General features: G+C 49.6%; 1 protein-coding gene across 7 annotated transcripts in view; it reads right to left on the bottom strand.

The window, feature by feature from the left end:
* Positions 1 to 26,442, bottom strand: part of DHX38 (DEAH-box helicase 38) — a 1,013,803-nt gene that overhangs the window by 622,076 nt on the left and 365,285 nt on the right. The window lies entirely within an intron of this gene.

Here is a 26,442-nt window from a genome sequence, read left to right as displayed (position 1 = left end):
CAAGTGCCAGTTACAGCTGAATACCTGCCCAGAGTGTCAGTCCAGGGGCAACCTTTTTGGAGGAGAACCCCCACCCCCCTGGAGCCCAATGTGAATCCAGAGTGCTCCACCATGCAGTATCCCTTTCTGTTTAGGGCCATGCATGAGTTTCCCACCAAATGAGTCTCTTGAAACATTACAATATCAAGTTCTTGCCGTTTGATATAGTGTAGAACAATTTCCCTCTTGATCTTGTCCCCCAGACCATTGACATTCCACGTGGACACTCTAAGTCCTGTACCAGGTGCCATCAGACCCTCCCGGTGGAAAAAAACAGATCGTCGGATGGGCCCCTCCCTGAAGGGTACCAGTAGTCCCCCCGCATGGCAAAACATAGGGCAATAATTTGCCAGAGACAGCTCAGATAAAATTCACATGTACAGAAACTTATAAGACAATGCGTGTTACTAGAATACCAAGTGTTGCAACTCACCGATGCAAAAAAACAAAAAGAAAATGATTAACAAACCACACCCCCACCCAAACTAGGTCCCCCCCCCCCCCACCCTGCCTCCATGCACAGCGAGACTGAAACCGCCTGCCAACCCCAACTTGCAGAGAGCCTGTCGCCCACCCTTATCAACTTCGGGAACGTGAGCAACCCCACTCCCTTAGACTACAATGCACAATTGCTATAATCCGCCCTGGCCACTCGGTAAATGAGTTAGTGTTTTAGGAGCACACGTATCGGCTGTAAAGCAAGAATCATAAGTATATTCTGATACCTGCAATTCAGTATCACGAAAACATCATAGGCAACATGCAAGGCATCAATGAGAGAAAATGCAACTAAAGGCAAATGCTACTTACCAGTATGCATCTGTTCTTAGTATGTAGCGCTGCAGATCTACACACTGTGCATAGATCGACATCTGGTGTTGGGCCCGGGTGTTTGCAGTTGTATTTCCTCTTGGAAAGTCTTTGGAAGTCACGAGGTATGTGTCTCCTCCTTTGGATCGTATTGCGCATGGGCATCGGCTCCATCTTCAGATTGTTTTTCGCCAGCATGGAAATGATGGAGCGTAGTAATAAGCAGTGAAGATGCCCATGTGTGTTGTATCTAAATAAGATAAACTGGAACAGATAAAGGTAGCCGGGGAGGCGGGTGGGCGTGTGTATATCTGCAGTTCTACATGCCAAGAACAGATGCATACTGGTAAGTAGCATTTGCCGTTCGAGGCATATCAGCTGCAGATTACACACTGTGCATAGATTATATAGCAGTGCTTGCTCCTAGCGGCGACCACCAGTATCTGTTGCAGTGGTTTGAAACAATGTTTTGAGTACAGCCTGGCCCACACTAGCTTGTTGCTTAGTTTGCACATCTACACAATAGTGTTAGTGAAAGTGTGCGGTGTAGACTATGTAGCTGCTCTGCAGATGTCAACTAAAGAAATGTTCCCTAAGAATGCCATGGAAGCCCCTATCTTACGTGTAGAGTGGGATTTAGGGGGAACAGATAGCGTTCGTTTTGCTTTGTGGTAGCAAATCTGTACGCATTTAACAATCCACCTAGCTATCCCAGATTTGGAGATGGGGTTGCCTTTGTGTGGTGGTGAGAAAGATACAAACAGTTGTTTGGTCTTACGAAAGGGTTGCGTTCTCTCGATGTAGTAGAGTAAGGCTTGTTTGACATTTAGTGTGTGGAGAGCTCTCTCTGCAATGGTCTGTGGCTGCAAGAAGAATACGGGCAGTTCCACAGATTGGTTTAGATGAAAGGGAGAAATGACTTTAGGGAGCAATTTTGGGTTAGTGCGGAGAACAACTTTGTTATGATGCATTTGCAGAAAAGGTTCTTGAATGGTGAGTGCTTGTATCTCGCTGACCCTTCTGGGGGAAGTAATGGCTACCAGAAAAGCAGTTTTCCATGTTAGGAATTGAAGTTCACATTTGTGTAGAGGTTCAAAGGGAGGCTCCATTAGTCTGGTGAGAACGATGTTTATGTTCCACACAGGTGAGGGTGGCACTCTGGGGGGAATTATTCTTTTGAGGCCTTCCATGAAAGCTTTTATGGCAGGTACTCTAAAGAGTGATAGATGTTGTCTGTTTTGTAGATAGGCCGCTAAGGCCGCAAGGTGCAGTCTAATAGACGTGTAGTCTAGGTTGCATCTTTGTAGGTGTAGTTAGTAGCCTATGATGTGTTGAATGGACACATCTAGGGGATTGAAGTTATTATTGTGACAATAGACCACAAAACGTTTCCACTTGGCTGCGTAGCAAGCTCTAGTGGTAAGTCGTCTAGCTTCTCTAATGACGTTCATACAGTCAGGGGGAAGATTTAGATAACCGAATTCTAGGATTTCAGGAGCCAGATCGCAAGGCTGAGCTGAGTCCGGGTGCCTGATCTCTCCATGGTTCTGGGTTAAGAGGCGTGGAGAGAGGTGTAACTTTTCGTGCGGTACTACAGATAGTTCCAGCAGTGTGGTGTACCACGGTTGTCTGGCCCAAGTTGGAGCTACTAGAAGGAGAGTGAGGGAGTGTTGTTGTAGTTTACGCACCACAAATGGAATGAGTGGGAGAGGCGGAAAAGCGTATGCAAATCTGCCTGACCAATTCATCCATATTGCATTGCCTTTGGACCACGGGTGTGGATACCTGGCGGCGAAGCTTGGGCATCTGGCGTTTTCGTGGGTGGCGAAGAGGTCTATCTGTGGGCGCCCCCACATTTGAAAGTACGGGTGAAGAACTTGTGGATGGAGTTCCCACTCATGGATCTGTTGTGTTTGTCTGCTCAGCAGATCGGCCATAGTGTTTTGGACTCCTGGGACATGTTGGGCTAGGAGAAAGATATTTTGGTGTATGGCCCATCTCCATATGCTCTGTGCTAGCTGAGAGAGCTGCAGAGAGTGTGTGCCCCCTTGTTTTTGTATATAGTACATGGCTGTCATATTGTCCGTGCGGACTAAGACGGCCTTGCCTGAGACATGCGTTTGAAAGGCCTTTGGGGCTAAGAATATGGCTAGTAACTCCAGATGGTTGATGTGGAGTAACTTTTGTTGAGGCGTCCACCTGCCCTGCATGGTGTGATGTAGAAGGTCAGCTCCCCAGCCGGAGAGTGATGCATCCGCTATCAGTACTATCTGAGGAACCGGGTCCAGGAACGGTCGCCCTTTGGAAAGTTTTTGGTGGTCCACCACTGCAGAGAGCGATGGGCACGACCGTCTACCAACACCAGATCTGGCAATTGACCCTGGGCCTGGTTCCATTGGCACGCTGAGCACTCTTGGAGAGGACGCATCTGGAGTCTTGCGTGAGGTACTATGAATATGCAAGAGGCCATCCTTCCTATAAGTTGCATGAACACTCGAGCTGGAAGAGTGTGTTCCGGTTGAAATTTGGCGCGTAAAGCCTGAATGCTTGCTATCCTGGCAGGACTGAGATAGGCTAGCGCTTTTGAGGTGTCTATGGTGGCACCGAGGTATTGTTTTAAGTGGGACAGTTGCAGATGGGACTTCGTGTGATTTACTGTGAAGCCCAGTTCGTGAAGTAGTTGGATAGTGGCGTGAGTGTGTTGTACACACTGGTTGTATGAGTTGGCTTTTATGAGCCAGTCGTCTAGGTATGGGAAGACATGGATGTGTTGTCTTCGCAGGTGTGCTGCCACTACTGCTAGGCACTTGGTAAACACCCGTGGTGCTGTGGTGACTCCGAATGGGAGCACTTTGAATTGATAGTGTGGACCGTCCACTACAAATCTGAGAAACTTCCTGCGAACCTTGTGAACAGGAACGTGGAAATAGATGTCCTTGAGGTCTAGGGTGGCAAGGAAGTCGTTTTGGGAGAGCAGGGGAAGTACCTGCTGAAGTGTGACCATGTGAAAATGGTCTGAGTGTATATGTTGATTTAGGGGTCTGAGGTCTAGGATGGGCCTTAGAGTGTCGTCCCTTTTTGGTATGAGAAAATATAGGGAGTAAACTCCTATATTTTGTTGGTGGGTAGGATCTAGTTCTATCGCACATTTTTTGTAGGAGGGAAATTACCTCCTGCTTTAGTAGTGACAAATGTTCCTGTGACATTGGGCGTTGTTTGGGTGGAATGTTTGGGGGGGTAGATGTAAGTTCGAGGCAGTAGCCTGACCGAATTATTTGTGTTACCCATTTGTCTGAGGTGATAGTAGTCCAGACAGGAAGGAAATTGTGGAGTCTGGCCCCGACCGGAGTGGGATGGTCTGGGGGGAGTGGAGGGAAGTTATTGGTTAGGGGTGGAGGCAGAGCGGGAGGTGTTGGTTTTACCTCTCCCATTATTATTGTTGCCCCTGTAGCTGCCTCTTTGGTAACCCCTTGTGAAGGTGGATTGGGTAGGGGCTTTAGAGGAAGTAGAAGCGTTATCGGAGGAGTAGCCTCTGGAGGTGCTTCGAAAGGAAGAGCGGCGAAAGGAGCGCCTGGGAGGGTGCGACTGTAAGGCTCCCATAGACTTTGCCATATCTGTGTCTTTTTTCATTTTTTCCAGGGCATCATCAACCTTTGGGCCAAACAGATGTTCCTGGTCAAAGGGGTGGTTGAGGATGGAAGCCTGCACCTCTGGCTTCAAACCTGAAATTCGCAGCCAGGCATGCCTTCGTAGGAGGACGCTGGTGTTAATTGCCCTAGAGGCGGTGTCAGCTACATCTAGGGCGCAGCGAATGGAGGTGTTGGTGATGGTTTTACCCTCCTGGATTAGCTCGTTGGCTCTATTTTTCTATTTGTCAGGGAGGTGTTGCATTATGGCTTCCAGTTCATCATAATGTGCCCCGTCATATCTTGCCAAAAGCGCTTGTGTGTTTGCGATGCGCCATATGTTGGCAGCCAGGGATGCAGTGCGCTTGCCAGATGCGTCCAAGAGTTTGGACTCCTTATCAGGATGGAAGTAGACCTGTGTGTTGTGTCGAAGGTATCTAGGAGGAAATCCTCCTCCACGGGGTCTGTATGGAGATCCACTCCATGGTAGTGTGCAGCCCTAGTAGGTAGTTGGTTGGTTAAACCCCATTGTGTCTTCCGGGAGGAACGGTCTTGAAGGGTAAAGTTCGTCCTGCGGGACGTTAGGGATGTCTGGAATGTTAAAGTCATCCCATGGGTCTGGGGAGCCTGTAGGAGTGGGGTCCCCTGTGGGTTGGTCAGGGGGTTCTTTCGCTGTGTCATCGTAGACCTCGTCATCATCCTCATCAGGAGAGGGTGTGGGGGAATGATGAGGTGGGGGAGGAGAAGGAGGAGGTGGAGGAGGGGGTGAAGGTATTCTCAAAGGGGAGGTAGCAAAGTCTTTCCTCTTTGGAGGTGGAGTTGGGGCAGGCTTGTCCAGCGGTCTCTTTTTGATGCAGAGCATCAAGTGTCCAGTTTTAGGGTCTTTGACAAGTGTTTTTTGTAGTGGATCAGGCCGAAATAGTTCTTCAGTGAGTGGCCGATCCGTTGGCGCCGAAGGAGTCGGTGCCGTAGGTTTTTTTAGTCTTGGAGTCGGCATCGGTTCGTTGTTTTGAACTGTGCGGCTTCAAGATGGCTGGTTGTTTCCTCGGCTCCCAGATGACTTTCGGTTTCGAGGTGTGGGTGTCGATGGCTTTGGGTTTTTTGCTCGGCTCCGGGGACGGTGTCGGTATCGAGGAGCCTGTGCTGGTCTTCAGCACCGAGTGCTTCGGTGTGGAGCTCGGTGCGGAGGAGGCCATTTTCTTTTTCGGCGCCGGTGCGGAGGAGTGTTTCTCGGCACCGACGGTAGGCTGGCTCGAGCCCGAGCTGCCAGAAGGCTTGATAACCTTCTTAACTGGGCCCGAAGGAGAGGTGTGGGAAGCAATGTCTTTGGTCGTGCCTAGGCCCGAGGGCGAAGGCGTGACCAAAGCCTTTTTCGATGCCGTCGAGGGTAGAGGGTGGGGGTCGATGTTTGTACTCACGCCCCTCTGTGCCGGAGTAATGTCCTCGACATCTGAGTCGTCGGCTTCGGAGGCTCTTCGGTGTGCTGTTCTTCTGGAGCATCGACGCCTTCTCCGAAGATGTCGTCTGGGATCGCTGTTGACGAGTGTGCCATAGTTCTCCTCGCCCTTCGGTCTTGAATGGTCTTCTTGCACCGGAAGGATTTGCACGCCAGACAGTCTCGAGCCTCGTTTTCAGGGGAAAGGCAGAGGTTGCACACCTCATGGAGATCGGTGTGGGGAAATTTGGACCCACATCGAGGACACTTCTTTAATGAAGTCCTTACCATCAGCTAGGACCGGAGCTTAGGTAAGCCCAAAGGCCTTCGTCGGCGACCGGAATCGAAGACTTTGGACGATGAGAATCGCGTAGAGTGTGGAGATCGCGATCGAAAACAATACCGCGAAAAGGGGAGGATTGCGCGCCGATCAGGAGAACTGGAAACTGTTCGGAACCGGAGCGCGAAGAATACATCCGAGCCCGATGGTGGAAAAAAACAATCTGAGGATGGAGCCGAAGCCCATGCGCAATACGATCCAAAGGAGAAGTCACATACCTCGTGACTTCCAAAGACTTTCCAAGAGGAAAAACAACTGCAAACATCCGGGCCCAACACCAGATGGCGATCTATGCACAGTGTGTAATATGCAGCTCATATGCCTCGAACATCACGATACTACACAGGCGAGCATGAGAAACCAAAGGGTTACCAATAAGTCACTTATCGTGGAGCAGTGCTCATAGTCGCCCTGCAGGACCTTGAGAGTCTGAATCAGAGTGCGGAGGGGAGCGTCTCTGTTGGCGCCAGTCGCCATGTCAGTCTGCCACGGATGGAGATTTGAGCTGCTTCTTGCCAACTGTCCGCCAGCCTTCAAGCCAGTCCCAGGCGTCCTCCGGTCTTGTGAAGAACCACAGTTTGCCGCCTGATTCTACTCGGAGTTTTGCTGGGAACAACATGGCGTACTTGATCTCCTGGTCTCTGAGGGCCCGTTTTACTTCCAGAAAACTACAACGTTGTTTCTGGACCCTCAGGGTGAGATCCGGAAAGAATGTGACCTGCCTGTTTTCGAATGTCAACTGGGGCGGGGCGGGGTCTGTAGGATCACGTCGCGATCACAGAAGTTAAATACGCGGGCCAGGAGCAGTCGGGGGGAGGGGGGGGGGGGGAGCACCCGGCTTCGGTCTACCTCCTGGTACACGATGAGCTCGTTCAATGGAAAAACATTTAGACAGGCCTCGTGGTTGAAGGTGTTGTAGAATTAGCTCCTCGACAAACAGGTCAGCTGCTTGCCCCTCCGCCCGCTCCGGAATTCCAAGAATACGAACGTTATTTCGGCTCATCCATCCTTCATATTCGTCCAGCTGTAGAGCCATTGCCTTGTGAGAGGTGCGCAGTTCGGTAACCTGCTTCTAAAGGAGGGCGGTGTCAGTCACAAGTTCTGTAGTAGTGGTCTCAACTGTACCTACACGATCCCCCATCTTCCTCATGTCCTCCCTAATCAGGGCCACCTCCGTGGTGACTGTATTGATCCGGGTTTCGAGAGAGGTGTGTACTGTGGTGATCGCTGCAAGGAGGTCTTTGTTTGTTGGCTCAGCTGCATCGCTTTGGAACTCGGCCGCTCCCTGATCATCTTCCTGGTGTTTCTGTCATGCAAATTTCTCTAGCTTGGCCTGGCGTTGCAGTACGTCCACTGCGGCCAGACGCCATGTCTGCTTCGTCAAGGGCCAGCGAGGAAGGGTCCGGATGCAACCGCTACTCACCGCCACCTGCGGTGAAATCCTCCACCCGGCCCGTCGGTTTTGGCAAGTGTCACCCTAAATCTCGGGTCCACTCTGCCCCCGCTGGTGGTCAAAAGAGGCGCGAGGGTCCCAAAACGCTCCACACTACGCAGTTTTGATGGGCTTTATGAGGAGCAGCATGTCCCGGGCCAAATGGGTTCGCCTCCTGTCAGATCCGGGGGGGAACATGGCCCCCGGGTTGGCCACTGGCTGGGGCGTCAATTCACAACGCAGTAGCAGGAGGTCCCGGTGTCCCCACAAGTCTATTATTGAAGTCTGCTTCTGGGCTGATCAGACGGTGGAGTACTGATTGGGCCTTCTCCAACGGAGATCATTTATGTCCACCTAGCAACCCCACACGGCAGATGAAAAAGGTCCAGAGTTCCTCCGGGCCCCACGAGCCAACTCACGCAGGGGTGGACAAATCGGCCTGGACAGCAATCAGGACACCGTAGCTCCCTCGACACCTCAGTGCGCCGCGGCGTCACCCGCACACCCCAGTCGGCGCCACTCACTTCAGAGGGGGTTAGACTCTCTGTGGATGGTCAGTCGGTCGTTACATCGGCCCTCAAGTCCGCCCGTTAAACTGGAGGGGTAGGTGAGGGAGGGATCGCCACATGATCAATGGCCGTGGTGAAGTACGTCTCCGCTCAAGAGCCACCGTCGCATTGCAAGCTATGGTGACTGAGCGAGGGACCAGCCTCGATCAGCGCCAGAGCACCACTAACCTCCCGGCGTCCACATTCAGGCTGGGACACACCGCTAGATGTCCGCTGTTTGCGTTGTCGCCAGGGGTGTCAGCACCGTCCTATCCCACTTTCAGGTCCGGTCGCGGCCAAGGCACCAAGCCGAAACACCGGACAGAAGTGCGGAACCGCTACAACACGATGCCGCAGACAGCAGGCCAGACTGGCCTAGCGGCGTAGCGAACCAGAGAGAAGGACAGACCTGGGCGCAACGCAAGCTGCTTTAGAGTAAGCATGCAGTCTAAACAGTGCTCTCTTAGCTCTAATCCACATGTCTTCGATTGTCCATGATGTGGACCAGTGTTTCCTTGGTCTCTGGCTAGTCAGGGGCTTGCTCAATCCTGAAGTTTTCTTTGTACTCCTCAGCATTTGCATCAAAAACTGCAACTGCAGATGGGTACAGCTGCATATGAGAGAGCTAGATCCTCCTTACTGCTAGTCTGGTTGTGCTCCTTGCAGCCCAGCTTAGGCTGTTTGGGTCTGGATCAGTGCAGCTTAACAAGGCCACACTGGAGTGGAGGCCTCGCACAGTCTTCTAAGGTACGATGCTGGACCACAGCTTCAGGCGTGGTTTCATTGCACAGCAGGTCTTGGATACACTGTAATGTGGCAGGTGCAGCAGCTGGGGGCACGCTGCAGATTTACTATTCGGACAGCAGCTCAGGACATGCACCTTTGTGGAGAGATTGTGTTTACTTTCAGAACCGGTTTGGGCTGGTTCTGTTTTCAAGCATTCCCTTTAGGCTGTTCTGCAGATGTACAAGTTACTTACCTTCAGTAACGATGTATCAGGTAGAGACGATTCTAGCCGCAGATTCCTTAACGTAGAATTATCCCCAGGCGTGAGACTGGACCCGGAAAACTTTCTTGCCCAGCATCTCTGCGTGCCGGTGGGGGCGGTACCACGCGACTCCGCCCCGACGTCTTTCACGGGCGTGACGTCAGAGAGGTCACATAAGCCCCACCCCGGCACGCTGACGTCAGTTTGCTTCGGAGAACTTTTCTGCGCCACAACGCAGAGCCATCACAACAAAACTGAGAAGAGCATTGGAACAGTGTGCGAAAAAAACGAGAGAAACAAAAAGGTAAGAAACATCACCAGGTGGCACCAAGGCACCAGAAGGCGACAACAGCAGGAAAAGAGCAGAGCACCACTCTGAGGAACAACCGAGCAAGCCAAGGCAAAAGCAGCAGGTGTCAGTAAAGCAACAGAAGGCCAGAGCAGCAAGGCCATCACAGGAAAAGCGCAAAGCACCACTCCTTGGAACCACCTCACATCCCAAGGCGAGAGCCATCCTGGAGGCACAAGGATGTGAAAGCGCCGTGAAAGAGAGAGAGAGAGCCTGCAACCACAACTACAAAGGGAAGGAGCACAAGCCCGGAACAGAGGAGCAACAGCAACCCATCGACAGACTACACCGCCAAGGATGGCCCTACCTCCTGAAAGGCGTAGGAGGAAAAAGGGCAGGTAAGCGATCCGCAGACCACACTGCCAAGGAGGGCCATAACCCCTGAAAGGAGTAGGAGGTCAAAGGACAGGTAAAAAACCCCCAACGAAGAAGACCGGTGGGGATCAGAAACTCCAACAACAGAGGGAAAGAGAAAAAGTAGGCCCTCATGCTGGAAAGAAACCAGGAGGGATGCCTGACCAGAAGAAAACGAAGAGGACACCCACAGAAGACAAGCCACCCAAAGGGAGGCGACTGCAGAAACCCAAGCAGAGGGTCCTCGCAGAACGGGGAGGAAGGGAGGGTCATGAAGGAATGTGCGGCTAGAATCGTCTCTACCAGATACATCATTACCGAAGGTAAGTAACTTTTACATCTGATAGAGACTATTAGCCGCAGATTCCTTAACGTAGAATAGATACCCTAGCCATATCCAGAAGGGAGGAGGGCCTGCGAGAGAGCCTCCCCACCAGGAGAGACACAGGGTCCCAGCAGGGGACATGTCACAAGGACAAGAAGGGAAAGGCCAGGATATCCTAAGCCCAACCAAGGGAGAACTGCCCAACACCCCGCAGGGGCAGACAGCGCGTGAGAGCCCCAAGGAACCCAAGGACCACCTCAAACCCTAGGGAGAGGAGGAAGAACTGGAGGTAGGGCCCACCGTAAGAAACACATACACAGTGACAGAAAATGCTGAACACACCTCAGCCGCAAGTAGCGGACAGGGCAGGAACGGCTCCACCGCCAAAGCGCAGACGGAAAAGAGAGGCACAGTCGCGCAAACCCCAGCGGAACCAAAGGCAGGGGCACAAGGGAATACATCAAAGGGCACAATAGTGGATTAGAACAAATAGGCCTGCACAGGCATATGCAGCTAGCAGTAGGCAACACCACGAAACGGTGCACCCAGGACAAGCCAGACGCCAGCCGAAGGCAGAGGTCAGGAAGGGCCAGGACACACCCCAGAAACACACACACAGACCCACGAAAGAAGTGGAACCAGGCAGAAAAGAAAGAGAGAGAAAGACTGAGGTCGGACCAAGCCGTCCACCAGAACACAGAAGCCAAGGAAAGCCAGTCCCCCCCAGAACAGCAGAGGACCAAGCCGAAACACCGGACAGAAGTGCGGAACCGCTACAACACGATGCCGCAGACAGCAGGCCAGACTGGCCTAGCGGCGTAGCGAACCAGAGAGAAGGACAGACCTGGGCGCAACGCAACCTGCTTCAAACAATCGGCAAGAAGATCGCACCTGCGACGTACCGTGACGCCATGAAGAGCAAGGAGCCCAAAAGGGCGACCTCACCTCCCCAGAACATAATAGAGCTATGTAATATTTACCATTACCCGACATAGGGTATGTTACGTCCCAAGAACATGGGAACACCTCTTAGAAAAAAGTTTCCGCAACAGAGGACAAATAGAAAGACCTGCAGAGAAAACCGCAGACGGCTTGCCAATCAGCCAATAAAGAATACACAGAAGGCCTAATCTCAGGGCCTACACAGACTTACCAACAGCAAAAACCACAAGACAAAAAAGGGCCGGACCAGCAGCCAACAGCACCAAAGTGCCAAAAAAAGGACCCTAAGGCACATCAACCACACAGAACACACAACCGGGGCTACTCATTACAAGGCCCCAGGAAAACAACAGAAGAACACCTCCCAAAACACAGACCGACATACAGGTCACTGAGGGGAAGGGGGAGGAGGACGACGACGAAGCCCCGCAAGAAACCTCTGAATGGCAGAATTCGCAGGGGCGTGGAACAAAAGAGCACCATCAAAGGGAGGGTCAACCAGCCGTTCTCTAAAGTTCTCAGGGAATACACTATCCGGTAGCCAGGCATGGCGACGAAGGGCCACCGAAGAAGCCATAGTACGACCAAGCACCTCCGAAATGTCCAGAGCCGAGCGAAGAATAAATGCCGCCAGCTCCCGACCATCCAACATATGGTCCCGCAGATCAACACAGGCACCCTCCTGAGAAGCGGAAGACATAAGGGAATACGCAGAATCCCATAAGCAATAAGTGGCTCTAGCCAATACACAAAGAGTGTTAAGGGGCCCGCTCTGGAGGAGGCGAAGATATTGAGCGCCCAGGAATCTAACCAGCGGGCCTCCCGTGACGGGGGAGACAACATCGATGGCAGGGAGAAGATGAAATCAACAACCGCCGAACCTCTGGAGAAGAGGGGGCGCCCGAAAACAAATCAACGACCCAACGTCGGCCCGGCGCCGTAGAGTCCGCCACCGGCGTCCGGTCAACGTCGACCGGCTCCGATGGGGACGCCGGAACGACCTCAGCCACAACCCTCGGCGCAGGAGGCTGAGTCGGAGCCGGGGCGGCTAAGGAACGGCGCCAAAAAGGCATCAACTCTACCTCCGACGAGGCAGCCGCCTGCGTGGAGGTATGAGGGGAGGCTGGGGACACGCCCTGACCCCTAGCCGGCCCCTGCGGCGCCACCAGGGCCAGCAGCCGCTGGCGCCTGAGCAGCGTCACCTTGGCCTCGGACAAGGCCGCCGCCTGCCCAGAAGACCGAGGGGGACTCTACGACACGCCCGAGCACCGGCAACCTCCCGCGACACCACAGGGACCCCGGCGGGGGTTTGCGGTGAGGCAGAGGCGCCGTGGCCCGAAAGAAGGGAACCCCGAAGGGCCAAACACCGACGGCACCACAACTTCATAACCTGGAACCGAACCTGTCGGCGCCGGAGCCTCCGGCGACGACGACCGAAGAAGTCCCCGCACGCAGCAAGGGATCTGCAGACGTCCCAGGAATTGAAGGAGAAGAGGGAAGAGCCAAAGAGGCTTGCAAGGCCGCTGCATAGGCCTCCATCTGGGCTGTGGTCGCCCCCGTGCCGGGGAACGGTGGATAGGGTGGCAACGTGCGGGGCCGCACCACCTGCGGAGAACCCGCGCCCCCAACAGGCCGGGGACCGGGCCTCGGGGACAAACTGCGACACTTACCAACAGGTGAGCGACAACCTTGCAGCCTGGGAGAGGGACGATGTTGGAGACGGAAGCGGGGGACGGGCACCGCGATGACCTGGACATGAGGGCCGAAAGGAGTGTCATCCGGCGGTCCCGCCGGGACTTTGGCTTAGTTTGCGGACACGCCTCGCAGTCCGTGGAGTTGTGGTGCTCCCCCAAACACAAAACGTAAAGAGGTGTGGTGTGATCCATACCTACATGACGCACAGCAATCACACTCAACAGAGTTTCAAAAGAGTAATTTTTCTTTTACTCAACAATTATTGATAAAGTGATATCAATCTTTAGTTTACAACAATGAGAAGGATCAAATCTAATGAACATTTGTTCAATATTGTGTACCATTTAAGCATAAATGTTTTATTGAATTTGAAAAGCATAGGTTTCAAAGCTATGCGTAGTCCTCTTGGTATTCTTTTAACTTTGTGATATTCAATCAATGTGGTAGCATGGAGTCGTTGATTGATCTCCTTCTTTAAAGTGTTTTAGAATGCAAAAATGTTACAATTGTGGCCAATGTGGAAATGTAATAGTGGGACAGATTTTCAACCACCCCCAGACAGGAGAAAAAATTTCCTTGCAACACTCTTCTGATTGCAATACTGAAACAGTGATATACGCGATAAGATGTCCATGTGGACTCGTATATGTAGGCAGAACATCAAGAAAGATAAAAACGAGGATCATAGAACATAAGAGTACAATTCGCAACAAAAATTTGAAATCTTGTCTGGCCACACATTGGATAAACATAGCACACACAATACCTCAATTACGCTTCACCATCTTAGAGAAAATTAACACCACAACTTGCACTGACATTCATAATACGTTAGCAAGAAAAGAAACATTCTGGATCAAAAAATTGGGTACACTGACCCCCGGGGGGCTCAATGATCAGATTGAATTTTCCTGTTTCTTATAATGTATGTTGAATATTACTCTCTATGTTCTTTCAGTAGAGGCACGCTCTCCCGTGAATCACACAATGTTGTAGATGTTTTGTAAAGGATTTGCACTCGTTCCCACACACCAGATGGGCTCACTCAGAAATATAATTTCGTTTTACTTTTATTATGCTTTTTAATCACATTAAGCAGCAGATAGATACGGATAAAGTCACTTGGAGAATGTCTAAGTACGAGTACAATACGTAATTTTCAACTGCACATTAGACAAGGGATACTGTCCTTTACCAAATGTTTTACCCGAGACTCAATAAAGTTTTTCAAATGCACGACACATATAAAAACAGCCCCTTGACGCCTCACTACGACGACGCGTTGCTGTCACGCACGCATCAAGATTCCCAGACTCCGCGTTCCTTGACCTTTGACCGGTAAGCCACTTCCGCTGTATTTTGGTGAACCGACCGATCTTGCGTCGGACCTGCACCGTAATTAATGTAGCTTTCCTTACTTTCACAGACACCGGGATAGGATTACACACAGCCCGGGTAAGCCTTTATTCTTTTTCCCCCTGACAACTAGTGTTGACACGCAGTCGTTCAAGCACTAATAAGATTCCTCCACTTTCTCTATAGTCGAGGGTCACTCTATGATAACGTTGCATAGAAAATCTATTGGACCCGTGACAGTGAGTACGTTAAACAAACATTTTTGGTGTTTACTTAGAGGCAAATCCACTATGGGGTCTGTTCTCCACCCTGGGGTGTTCACCTCTAGTAGGATTTTTAAATAAGGTTTACGTCGACTTGACTATCGACATATCCTTTCCACAGGCACACATTTCCCTCATTTTCTTTTCGTTTCTTTATTAATACACTGGGCCTTCAGCTCGTGAACACACTGTCAGTTAAGAGTGCAAATCCTAACAATATATATGTGAATTAAGCAATATTGTTTCAATTTTTTGTAGTGTCACAAATGCGGAACTGTTGATTGCAGCACATGAACTGAATCCCCTGAAGAAGGGCTAATAACCCGAAATGCATTGGGATAGATGTTAAAAAATTCGATGAATTTTCAAACAGAAGAAATTATATTGGTTAATGTATAGCATTTGTTTATGAGACATTTAAACCTATGAATTCTGCTGTATCCATTACGTATGTCTAAGAAATACGTGTATAAACTATGTGTTTTACTATGGAAACTAAAGATTGATATCACTTTATCAATAATTGTTGAGTAAAAGAAAAATTACTTTTTTGAAACTCTGTTGAGTGTGATTGCTGTGCGTCATGTAGGTATGGATCACACCACACCTCTTTACGTTTAGTTACATAGATAGGGTTAGGGCTGAAACCCTTATACATGACAGCACGCAGACAATTGTTACAATCGATTTATACATCCTTTAAGAATAGATTCTTATTGAATACAGGAGTGCAGGCACTATACATTTTCATTGCTCCCCCAAACACCACATGCAGATGAGGTGAGGATCCGTCGCCGATATCTGGTGCGCGCAAGACGAGCACATCTTGAAGCCCGAAGGCATTCGCACCCTGTTCTTAACAAAAACGCTTAAAGTGGAAAAAGAAGGCCAGGAACACGATCCGGATTCGCGTTGCACGCGGAAAAGAAGAAAACTGACGTCAACGCGCCGGGGTAAGGCTTATGTGACCTCGCTGACGTCACGCCCGCGGAAGACGTCGGGGCACGCAGAGATGCTGGGCAAGAAAGTTTTCCGGGTCCAGTCTCACGCCTAGGGATAATTCTATGTTAAGGAATCTGAGGCTAGTAATCTCTATCAGATACATCTTTTGTGAAGAAGGTAGTCTCTCGCCTGAATTACCCATTAAAGAGGCACAAAGAGGTGTTCGCATTCTGCGCCTGGCTGTCATCAGCCACAATCAAGAGTGATCAGGAGAAAAACAGGCTGGCTTCACCTAAGGAGTTCCTTTCACCTTGAACAACAGCAACTGCAGCCCCACCCTTCACCCCCCACCATATACCAAATGACAGTATTACAAGAAGATGAATCAGCAACATCCTAATGAGCAAAAGGGTAACAGAATTTCCAAAACAGTCTCATCTCTTTTTTTCCCACTTAATTGTCCAGGTTTCCTCCCTCCAACGTCAGGACTGTCAGCAATACATTTCCACTGTCTGGGAAAACAACTTCACCACCAACTTGGGCAGAAGGTCAGGCAGAGGGTAACCAAAATGGATCTCACAGCACTTTATTACTCTGGTTCCCCAATATACCCCATGCATGTACCTCTCAGGCTACCCACACAAACATGTACAGCAATCATTTAGGATAGCAGCGCTAGGATCCTGGTAGGTGCACACAGGCTGATCTTTACATGAGTGGGCCAGCAGACCTCCACTCTAGTGACAGAGATTATGAAGTCTGGCCACAATTATGGACTAACAAGACATGGAATGCAGCCACTTCTGCTATATTTACTAAATCCATGACAAGGACATAATCCACTGCCAATACTATGAGGGAACGCTTAGTGTGCCTTTCAAGGTCACAGGAAGGCTCACAACGCCTCTCATGTCAAGAGACTGGCCCAAACTTCTGCTTGCACACAAGATGTGTGTGAGGCTAGTGCAAAAAAAAAAAAAACAGGATACTGGATACATATATTCAGGGAACTCAGGGCAGGAGAACTTGTCTGCACATATGAAGGGGACATTCCTGACCCATTACACCCATTCTTAGAGATCTATATTGCCTCATCCTGGAAGCAGAATCAGCTTTAAAATAGCACGCATCACCCATAGCCCTTCACTTTGGCCTTTCCACTTACTGGAAAGATAAATTGCATGGGAGGTGTGGGAGACATTAAAAACAAGTCATACATAGTACCTAAAATCCCAAATGTGAACAAAATGAAAGTACTCAACCAAGCATTTCCTTGTCAAGCCCCACGACTGTAGAAACACTTAGCCAACAACATCCTGCTCAAGACCACCTTGCTCACCTTTCAGAAAGACTTCAACACTCACCAATTCAGGATCTGCCTAAAATGCTAACTCTTTACTCTGTTGAAGGTAATCTACCTTCTCAGGCTGTTGTACAATAATCCCTGGTTTCATGTACAGCACTCAGTTACTCTAGTGGCTAGATCAGCACTATATAAATATCTCCAAAAAGAAACATAGCACTGGTACTGGTACCACATGACCATCCATGTTGGACTGCGTAGTGCAACTAAATTAGTGGATATCGGTCCTGCATTGAGGGCAGTTGGAAGGAGCACATCAATCCACAGCTCAAACTCAGTGTTACAGGTAATACATTTCATTTACAATATGTTTTGTTGTAGATCAAATGCAGTGTGTGGACTGTAAAGTAGTGGAACTTCCCCTCTAAACCTGTGGCCTGCAGATAAGTGATTTGGTACGAGTGGGTGCTTTGGAGATGTTTGCCTAACTTTTGCTTTCTTTTGAGCGTGTACAGCAACACAGTGAATGTGTAAACCGAGGACCATGTGGCTGCTTGGCAAAAGTTAGGTAATGGGATGTGCAAAAGATAACCATTGTAACCCCCTTTAAATGAGTTGAGTGTGCATAAAGTACACAAGGCAGTATGGGTTTAGCTTAAACCTGAAACCTGTAAATCATGAAAAAATGTAACACTATCTAGCAGCCCCAGCCTTGAAAATAGCACTTCCTAAATGCAGCTGCTAGGCAAATACAACAAACATTTAGTTAGTATTTCTAACTGTACATATATGCTTTAGAAAGTAAACAAGCGCCCTTACAACTTTTAGTGGGTGAAAAGGTCCCTCAGCAAGTGTTTATGGATTGTGTGGAAAACAACAAACAAAAAAAGACAGCAGTTCAATAGATTGGTTAATACGAAAAGATGAAACAACCTTTGGCAAGAAATGTGGATGACTGTTCAAGACTATTCTGGCTTTGTGCACCTGTAATGAATATGCTACTTACCAGTATGCATCTGTTCTTGGCATGTAGGGCTGCTGACATTCATATCTGTGCATAGATCGCCGCCTAGTGTTGGGTCCGGATGTTTGCACGTTGTTGTCCTGGAAGAGTCTTCGAAGTATCCTGAGATAGGTGACTCCTCCCCTGGACCACAGTGCGCATGGGCATCCTCTCCATCCTCAGATTGTTTTTCGCCATTGTGGCAGTGATGGAGTAGATACAGAAAGTGAGGACCATGCTTACAGTAATTCTGAGAGCTGCAGCTGCTACATGCGCCGGGGAGGAGGGTGGGCGATATGAATGTCAGCAGCCCTACATGCCAAGAACAGATGCATACTGGTAAGTAGCATATTCAGTTCGAGGCATGTGGGCTACTGAATTCATATCTGTGCATAGAATATATAGCAGTACCCTCTATTAGCGGCGGCCACCAGTGCCAGCTGCAGCGGTCTGAAAAAGAGTTTTGAGAACAGCCTGTCCTACAGCTGCCTGCTGTTTTGATTGCACATCTACACAATAGTGTTTGGTAAATGTATGTGTAGTGGACACGGTGGCTGCTCTACATATATCATGCAAGGGGATGTTTCCCAGGAAAGCCATGGAGGCCCCTAACTTACGTGTTGAGTGGGCTCGTGGCGGAATCGTTAATGTGCGTTTAGCTTTTTGATAGCAAATTTGAATACATTTAACGATCCATCTGGCTATACCTGCTTTGGAGATGGCGTTACCTTTGTGGTGTGGGGCAAAGGCAACGAAAAGTTGTTTTGTTTTCCTGAAGACTTTAGTCCTGTCTATACAGTACATGAGGGCTCTCTTTACATCCAGTGTATGGAGTGCTCTTTCTGCGACAGTTTGTGGGTTTTGAAAGAAAACAGGCAGTTCAATAGTTTGATTCATGTGGAACTGCGATATCACCTTGGGCATGAATTTGGGGTTGGTACGTAGTACGACCCTGTTGGCGTGAACCTGTATGAATGGCTCTTGAACGGTTAGTGCCTGGAGTTCACTAACTCTCCTCAAAGAGGTGATCGCTACTAGGAAAGCTACTTTCCAGGTGAGGAATTGAATCTCGCATGAGTGCAGAGGTTCGAAGGGTGGACCCATCAGTCTGGTGAGGACCAAGTTGAGGTTCCACATTGGAGCTGGTGGGTGGCTTGGAGGAATTACTCGTTTGAGTCCTTCCAAGAATGCTTTGATGGCAGGCACTCTGAATAAAGAGAGGTGCTGCCTGTTCTGGAGATAGGCTGATATTGCGGTCAAATGGACACGTATTGAGGTGTATGCCAGATTGCATCGGTATAGGTGTAAGAGGTAAATTATGTTTTGGATGGATGCGTCTAGCGGGTTAATGTTATTGTTAGTGCAATAAATTACGAACCTTTTCCATTTGGCTGCATAGCAAGCTCTGGTAGTGGGTCTTCTAGCCTCCTTAATGATGTCCATACAGTCAGGTGGCAGGTTCAGGTAGCCAAACTCTAGGACTTCAGGAGCCAGATTGCCAGGTTCAGCTGTTGCGGATCTGGGTGCTGAATCTCGCCATGGTTCTGCGTCAAATGCGCGGGTTTGATCCGCAGCCTTTGATGCGGCACCACGGAAAGTTCGAGAAAGGTGGTGTACCATGGTTGGCGTGCCCATGTTGGAGCAACCAGGATGAGTGTTAGTGAGTGTTGTCTGAGTTTGCGTGCCACCAGCGGTATCAATGGTGCTGGGGGAAAAGCGTACGCAAATCTGCCGGACCAGTTCATCCATATCGCATTGCCCTGCGACTGCGGATGTGGGAACCTGGCGGCAAAGCTTTGGCATTTTGCGTTTTCGCTTGTGGCGAATAGGTCTATCTCTGGATGACCCCACTGCTGGAAGTACGGTTGGAGTACTGATGGGTGTAACTCCCACTCGTGCATCTGGTGGCTGTGCCTGCTGAGCAGATCCGCCATCTGGTTGTCCTTGCCGGGGAGGTGTTCCGCCATGAGGAACATGTTCCTCTGAATGGCCCACTTCCACATGCTCTGAGCCAGATGAGACAACTGTGGAGAGTGTGTTCCTCCCTGCTTTTGTATGTAGTACATGGCGGTCATGTTGTCCGTCCGGATCAACACGACTTTGTTGCACAAGTGTACTTTGAATGCTTTCATTGCTAGGAAGATTGCCATCAGTTCTAGAAGGTTGATGTGCATCTTCTTTTGTTGTGTTGTCCATAGTCCCTGCACTGTGTAATTGAGTACATGAGCTCCCCATCCCTGGAGAGACGCGTCCGCTGTCAGTATTATTTGTGGAACAGGCTCTTGGAACGGTCGGCCCTTGCAAGGTTTTGTGGATTCCACCAATGCAGAGAGTTGTATGCCCGACCGCTCACCAACACTAGGTCTTGTAGTTGTCCGTGAGCCTGATTCCATTGACGTGCTAAGCACTCCTGAAGCGGGCGCATATGTAGTCTCGCGTGTGGGACTATGAAGATGCAGGAGGCCATCATGCCTATCAACTGCATGAACACTCGCGCAGGAAGGGAGTGTTGGGGTTTGAACTTGGAAATCAGCATTTGCATGCTGTTGATCCTCACTAAATTTGGCTGAGCTGTGGCTGCCAGAGTGTCTATGGTCGCACCTAGGTACTGTTGTACGTGTGCGGGTTGGAGATGTGATTTTGGGTAATTTAGTGAGAACCCCAGACTGTGAAGAAGGTGAATGGTGCGGGACATGTGGCTGGCACATTGCTGGGCTGACTTTGCTTGAACAAGCCAGTCGTCCAGGTAAGGGTAGACATGAATGTGTTGCCTCCGTAGATGTGCAGCCACAGTAGCTAGGCACTTTGTGAAGACTCTGGGTGCTGTTGTCACGCCGAAGGGAAGAACCTTGAATTGGTAGTGCTGCCCTTGAACAGTGAACCTGAGATATTTTTTGTGTGAGGGGTGAATGGGTATGTGGAAATACGCATCTTTGAGGTCTAGCGTGGCCAGGAAGTCTCCCTGTTTGAGCAGCGGGAGGACTTGTTGTAGGGTGAGCATGTGGAAATGCTCTGAGAGAATGTAGCGGTTGAGGGGTCTCAGGTCTAGTATAGGTCTGAGTGACCCGTCCTTTTTTGGTATGAAGAAGTACAGGGAGTACACCCCCGTGCCGTGCTCGTGGACGGGTACGACCTCTATTGCGCCTTTTTCCAGCATACTGAGCACTTCCTGCTGTAAGAGCGCTAAGTGCTCTGAGGACATAGGACGGTGTTTTGGTGGTAATGTGGGTGGAGTGGAGGTTAATTCTAGGCAGTAACCGTGTTTGATAATATCTTTGACCCACCTGTCCGTGGTGATGGTGTTCCACGTGGACAGGAACCTTTGTAGCCTTCCCCCGACAGGTGTTATGTGGTCGGGAGGAAGGTAGAGGGCGTCACTGTTTGATCTTGGGGGAGGACCTGGTATTGCCGTATCTGCGTCCTCTGCCCTTTGTGCTGGAGCCACGATAACCACCCCGGGTGTTTTTATCGTAGGTACTTTGTGTGTTGCCCTTGTTGTAGGTTTGCTGTGACCCCTGTCCTCTACCTGCTCCTCTATTTCCGGGGCGACGAAAGGAGCCACTCCGAAAGGTCTGCGTTTGGAGAGCCCCCATGGACTTTGCAGTGTCTGTGTCCTTTTTTATTTTTTCTAGGGTGGTGTCAACGTCTGGCCCGAAAAAGTAGTCGGGGTTGACCGGCTGATTGAGGATGTTATTTTGAACCTCAGGTTTGAATCCGGAGATTCGTAACCAGGCGTGTCGTCGTAGCATGACGCTGGTGTTTATTGCTCTGGCAGCTGTATCTGCGGCATCCAGTGCACACTTAATGGATGCGTTCGTAAGGAGTTGTCCCTCCCTGATGAGGATCTTTGCTCCCTCTTTGTATTGGTCAGGGAGATGCTGGAGTAGGGTTTCTAATGTGTCATAGTGTGCGCGATCGTAGCGAGCTAGGAGCGCCTGGGTATTGGCAATACGCCATATGTTAGCTGCCTGGGCTGCAACCCGTTTGCCGGAGGTCTCGAGCACCTTGGAATCTTTGTCCGGGGGAGGAGCATCCCCAGTTGTCTGCGAGTGCGCCCGTTTGCGAGCATTTGCGACATCGATGGAATCCAGAGGCAACTGGCCTCTAATGTACGTAGGGTCCCCAGGAGCCGACCTATATTTCTTGTCGATCCTGGGGTTTATTACTCTTGCCCTGGTGGGTTCTTTGAAAATGTCCTTTGCTGGTTTGAGGACACCCTTCAACATGGGTAGAGTTTTGATATTTCTCTCTGAGGATGCGAAAGTATCCATTAGAAAATCGTCCTCGATTGTGTCAGAGTGGAGTTGCACACCATGATTTGCCGCAGCACGTTAAATTAGGGCGTTGAATGCGGCAGTGTCCTCTGTGGGAGACGTTTTTGCGCCATATAGCTGCGTGTCCTGTGTATCCATAGGTGCACCTGTGTCTACAGGGTCATCCCAAGCCTGGTCAGGGTCCTGTTGGCCTTCAGGGTCCATCTCTCTGGGGTAGGGGACGTCGTCACCCATATAGTCCTCCAAAACGTCGGTTTCGGAGTGTGTCGGAGAGAAGGACTGTGGATCTGGGTAGGAGGTATGGAGACGTTCGTAAAGAACAGGTTCCGAATCCGCTGGCAGCTTTTTCTTTAGCGGGATCCGGTAGGAGTCCAAAGCGTGTTCGGAAGATATTCTCCGCTTGTGGAGCATAATTCTGCCGGTGTCGGCATCGATGATGTGGGACGGTGACGTCTCCGGAGGAGAGCGTTCGGCAGGTGTGATCCTAGTGTGGGTGACACGTGTTCTTATTTCAAACATTTTGGGCGCCGTGGATGGCGGCAGGCCAAAGGTGATATGGGGTGGTGCTGGAGAAGCTTTTTGAGCGGTTTTCGGCTCGTGGCCCGACGTGTCCTGGAGGGCTGCCTTTTCTTTGATGCGTTGCAAGCACGCTGCAACTTGTCGCACCTGAAGCGCCGACGGTTCTTTGGCGCCGAGCGGTTTTGTAGAGGCAGGCGTGGGCTTCTTCGGGGCCACGGGGTCATCCAGTCGAGGAGAGGTAGTAGGCGTCGATGATTGGGCCTTAGGTGCTGCTTTCGAAGTGGTGTGCGACGCAGCGGCCATTTTGACCTTTGTGGCCGGAGCAGATTGTTTCGGTGCCGGGTGCCGAGGCGGTTTGGCGGTACCGATGGCCTTTTTCCGTGTGTCGGCGCCGACGTCGGCTGCTGCGAGTTCGGCACCGAAGTCCCGTTTGGTGCGGTCGGCGCCGACGGGTTTTGCTGTCGTCGAAGGTGTAGTGGGCTTCGATCCGACCAGTGTCACTTTCAGTTTCGGTTTCTGTGGAACCGACACGACTTTTGGTTTCGGTTTCGATGAAGGGAAACCAGTCGTTTTGGGTACTAATGGCTGTCGCTGAATGTCCGAGGCCGGGCCCGAGGGCGGGGCCGAAGAACTGCGGGATAGGTCTTGGGTAAGGCCCGAAGGCGATCCCTCGACCGGAGCCATAGATTGACGCACTGGAATATCCTCCGTCTGTACGGGTAGGCCTTGCTCGTCACCGGAGCTACTTTCTTCGGCCCCTAAGGCCTCATCGTAGTCTCCTACCTCGGTGTCGTCTTCATCCCTGTGAAAGAGTTGCTCTTCGATGTCTTCCGATCCGGAATTGTGTTCGGAAGCGGGGCTGGAGGGTAGGTTCTCCACGCCTTCCACATCTTCGTCCTCGGCGCTGAAGATGTTGGTCGGGGCCGGTGCCGCTTGCTGCGCTTCAAGTCTTGCTGCTCGTCGATTCCGGAGAGTCTTCTTGGATCAAATCGGGCACAGGCCATACATGTGGATTCGTCGTGATCCGGTGAAAGGCATTTGTTGCACACCGGGTGGACGTCGACATGGGGATATTTTGCATTGCAAACAGGACACCGCTTGAATGGTGTCCTCGATTCCATCGTCGATGATGTCGATGCGAAAAAGTTGGTTTTGAAGTTAGTAAACTAACAAGTAACTGTCGATACCGATCGGGAACAGTACCGACGCGAACTACAGGCCTTTTGGCCTGAAAAAAGTTTTTCCTAACTTGAGTCAAGATAAGCACATCCGAACCCAATGGCGGAAAAAAACAATCTGAGGATGGAGAGGATGCCCATGCGCACTGTGGTCCAGGGGAGGAGTCACCTATCTCAGGATACTTCGAAGACTCTTCCAGGACAACAACGTGCAAACATCCGGACCCAACACTAGGCGGCGATCTATGCACAGATATGAATTCAGCAGCCCACATGCCTCGAACACATACTTATTTCACTGATAAACCTTGAAATTGCAATGAAGAGACCACTTTTCATGGAAGAAGCCTAGTCAGATAGAGTACCCTAGCTAAATGGTGGTCCTCTAAGGTGAGCTAGTACAACATGCATCGCCCATATTGGTGCTGTGGCTACTCTAGGTGGGATTTCATTGATAGATCTTACTTCAGGGATTTTGAAAATGGATTGAATTCCCTCTTTTACAAATATGCAGCTACAGCAGTCAAAGTAACTCATATATGTGTAAACTGGAACAGAATTGTTGAGGTGTATCAGGAAATTAATCCGACCTTCTACTGACACTGGGATGTGGTCTATCTGTTGGCTGCCTAGCCTACTCTTTTACTAGGGCATTTAGTTTACTTAAAAACTGCCATACATTCCTCTGGGAACTAAAGATAATCAAACTCTAAATCCTCAGGTGCAAAGTAACTAGATCTTGTGATTTGGGGCACGAGTGTGAATTAATAGTTGCCCCTGCTGCTTTCACAACAGATCCCTTGTTAGCTGTAGTTTCTAGAGTGCATTTACTGACATTTCTAACAGGGCTGTATATCACGGCTGGTAGGCCCATGTGGGTGCACTGAAAATTATTGTCCTGTACACCTGTCTTATCTTATGGACTACATAAGGGATCAGAGGGAGTGTGAGAAAAATGTATACAAAGACCCCTAACTAATGTATCCACAAAGCATCAGCTAGTGCCTGTTGGTGTTGAAACCCAGAGGCACAGCTTTAGCACTTCTTGTTTATGTAGGGTGCAAACAGAGATACAACTGGTGTTGAATTTCTATATGTTACTCCCGATGTTTCTGATTAGGAGGCATACTAAGTCATTATCTACATTTGGCAGATGTTACACCAGTAAGTGATTGTGGCAACTTGTGGACCCTGGCTAAATACATTGTGCCACTATTGACAGTTGGAGCTAGTGTGTACTCACCTGCTTTTAAATGTAATAAATGTTTGCCATCTTGTCATTGCGAATTAGAAAAACCTCGTTGTAAAAGAGGTTTTCAAATGTCTACAAAACCAATTGGACAGCTCGAAGCTTTAACCAATATTGTTTTTGTTTCTCATTGGACACCCATCTTCCTTGGAGAGTTGAACCGGGTGCATGCACTCCCACACTGATTGGAAGGCATCCATATTGAAGGTCACTTGAAGACCTGAGACTGTTGAATTCAAGTACTGTGTTTTGTCCCATACATTGGCCCCTAGTAACTCTAGACCCTCCAATGCCCTTGATGTCTGTGGCCAGTGAAGTGCTATTCGTTCCTGTGATCGCTGCATCTCGAAGCGATAATTTGGTATCAATGCTATGCGTAAGGCAATCAACCTTAACAGTTTAATCACCTTACTCATTATCGGAGGATACGGAGCCTGGTAAAGGAGGAGATGTCTTTCTACCGCCATCATCCTCTGTGGCATTGGAAATAGTTTTGTGACCACACTATTCAGAGTTGTTCATAGAAAAGTCTGAATTGATTTATTGTTTTCCAAAAAAGAAAAAACAGTTAACAAGTACACATTACATCACTGATTTACATCTGAATACAATCTGTCCATCACACAATCAATGTCGGATTAGCCTTTTCTACCACTAGAGCCTCACCACAGTGCAGCGATTTTAGAGGTTGGCTCTCTGACACCCCCAAAAAGTTTGAATTTGTAGGGTGTTCTAAATGTGATTTTTTGCATTGAGTGCGAAGCCTAATTTTTGAAGGAGGGAAATGATTTGGAGAGCTCTGTTGCAACACAGTTGTTGATCCTTCAAATGATCAGTCAATCATCTAGGTATGAGTAAACTTGTATTGCGTGACAACATAGATGAACTGCAGCTGCCACCACCAGCAGACATTTGGCAAAAATGCTCTGTATTTACTTGACGTCAATCTACTATTTTTAGCCTGCCAAAACAAAGTGGTATTTTTGGTGAACTGGACGTATGGGGATGTGGAAATGGACACCCTTGACATAGTGTGACCTTTTAACTCCCTCTTTGTAACTACAGGCTCACTACATGCAGGGAAGTCATCATGAAGTGGATTCTCTTTACATAACAGTTCAATGGGTATGAGTCCAGAATTTGTCACGTTGCACTTGTTTTGGGGATGAGGAAACATACATAGTATAATCCTTGCCCTCTCCCTGCAGACTGAACTTCTTTCACTGCAGCTTTTTTAGTAGGGCTGCCAGTTACTCCATGAGCAAAAGAAGATGGTAAATATTTGATTTGTATTTTGTTGACAGATACATTTTCCACTCTATTGTGGATAATATCAATTTGTTCTATTAACTATTATTTGATATTTGTGTGGATACAACCTCAGTCTTACCTCAATGGGAGTCTAGTGATCAGAGACAATGTGGGTAAAGTTGTCTTTCGTTAGCAGAGGAACAAGTCGAGGTGAATGTGGC

The sequence above is a fragment of the Triturus cristatus genome, chromosome 12 (genome assembly GCF_964204655.1).
Source record: "Triturus cristatus chromosome 12, aTriCri1.1, whole genome shotgun sequence".
NCBI classification, from domain to species: Eukaryota; Metazoa; Chordata; class Amphibia; order Caudata; family Salamandridae; genus Triturus; species Triturus cristatus.
Note: the sequence above shows the minus strand (reverse complement) of the source record. Positions and strands in the feature narration are given on the sequence as shown.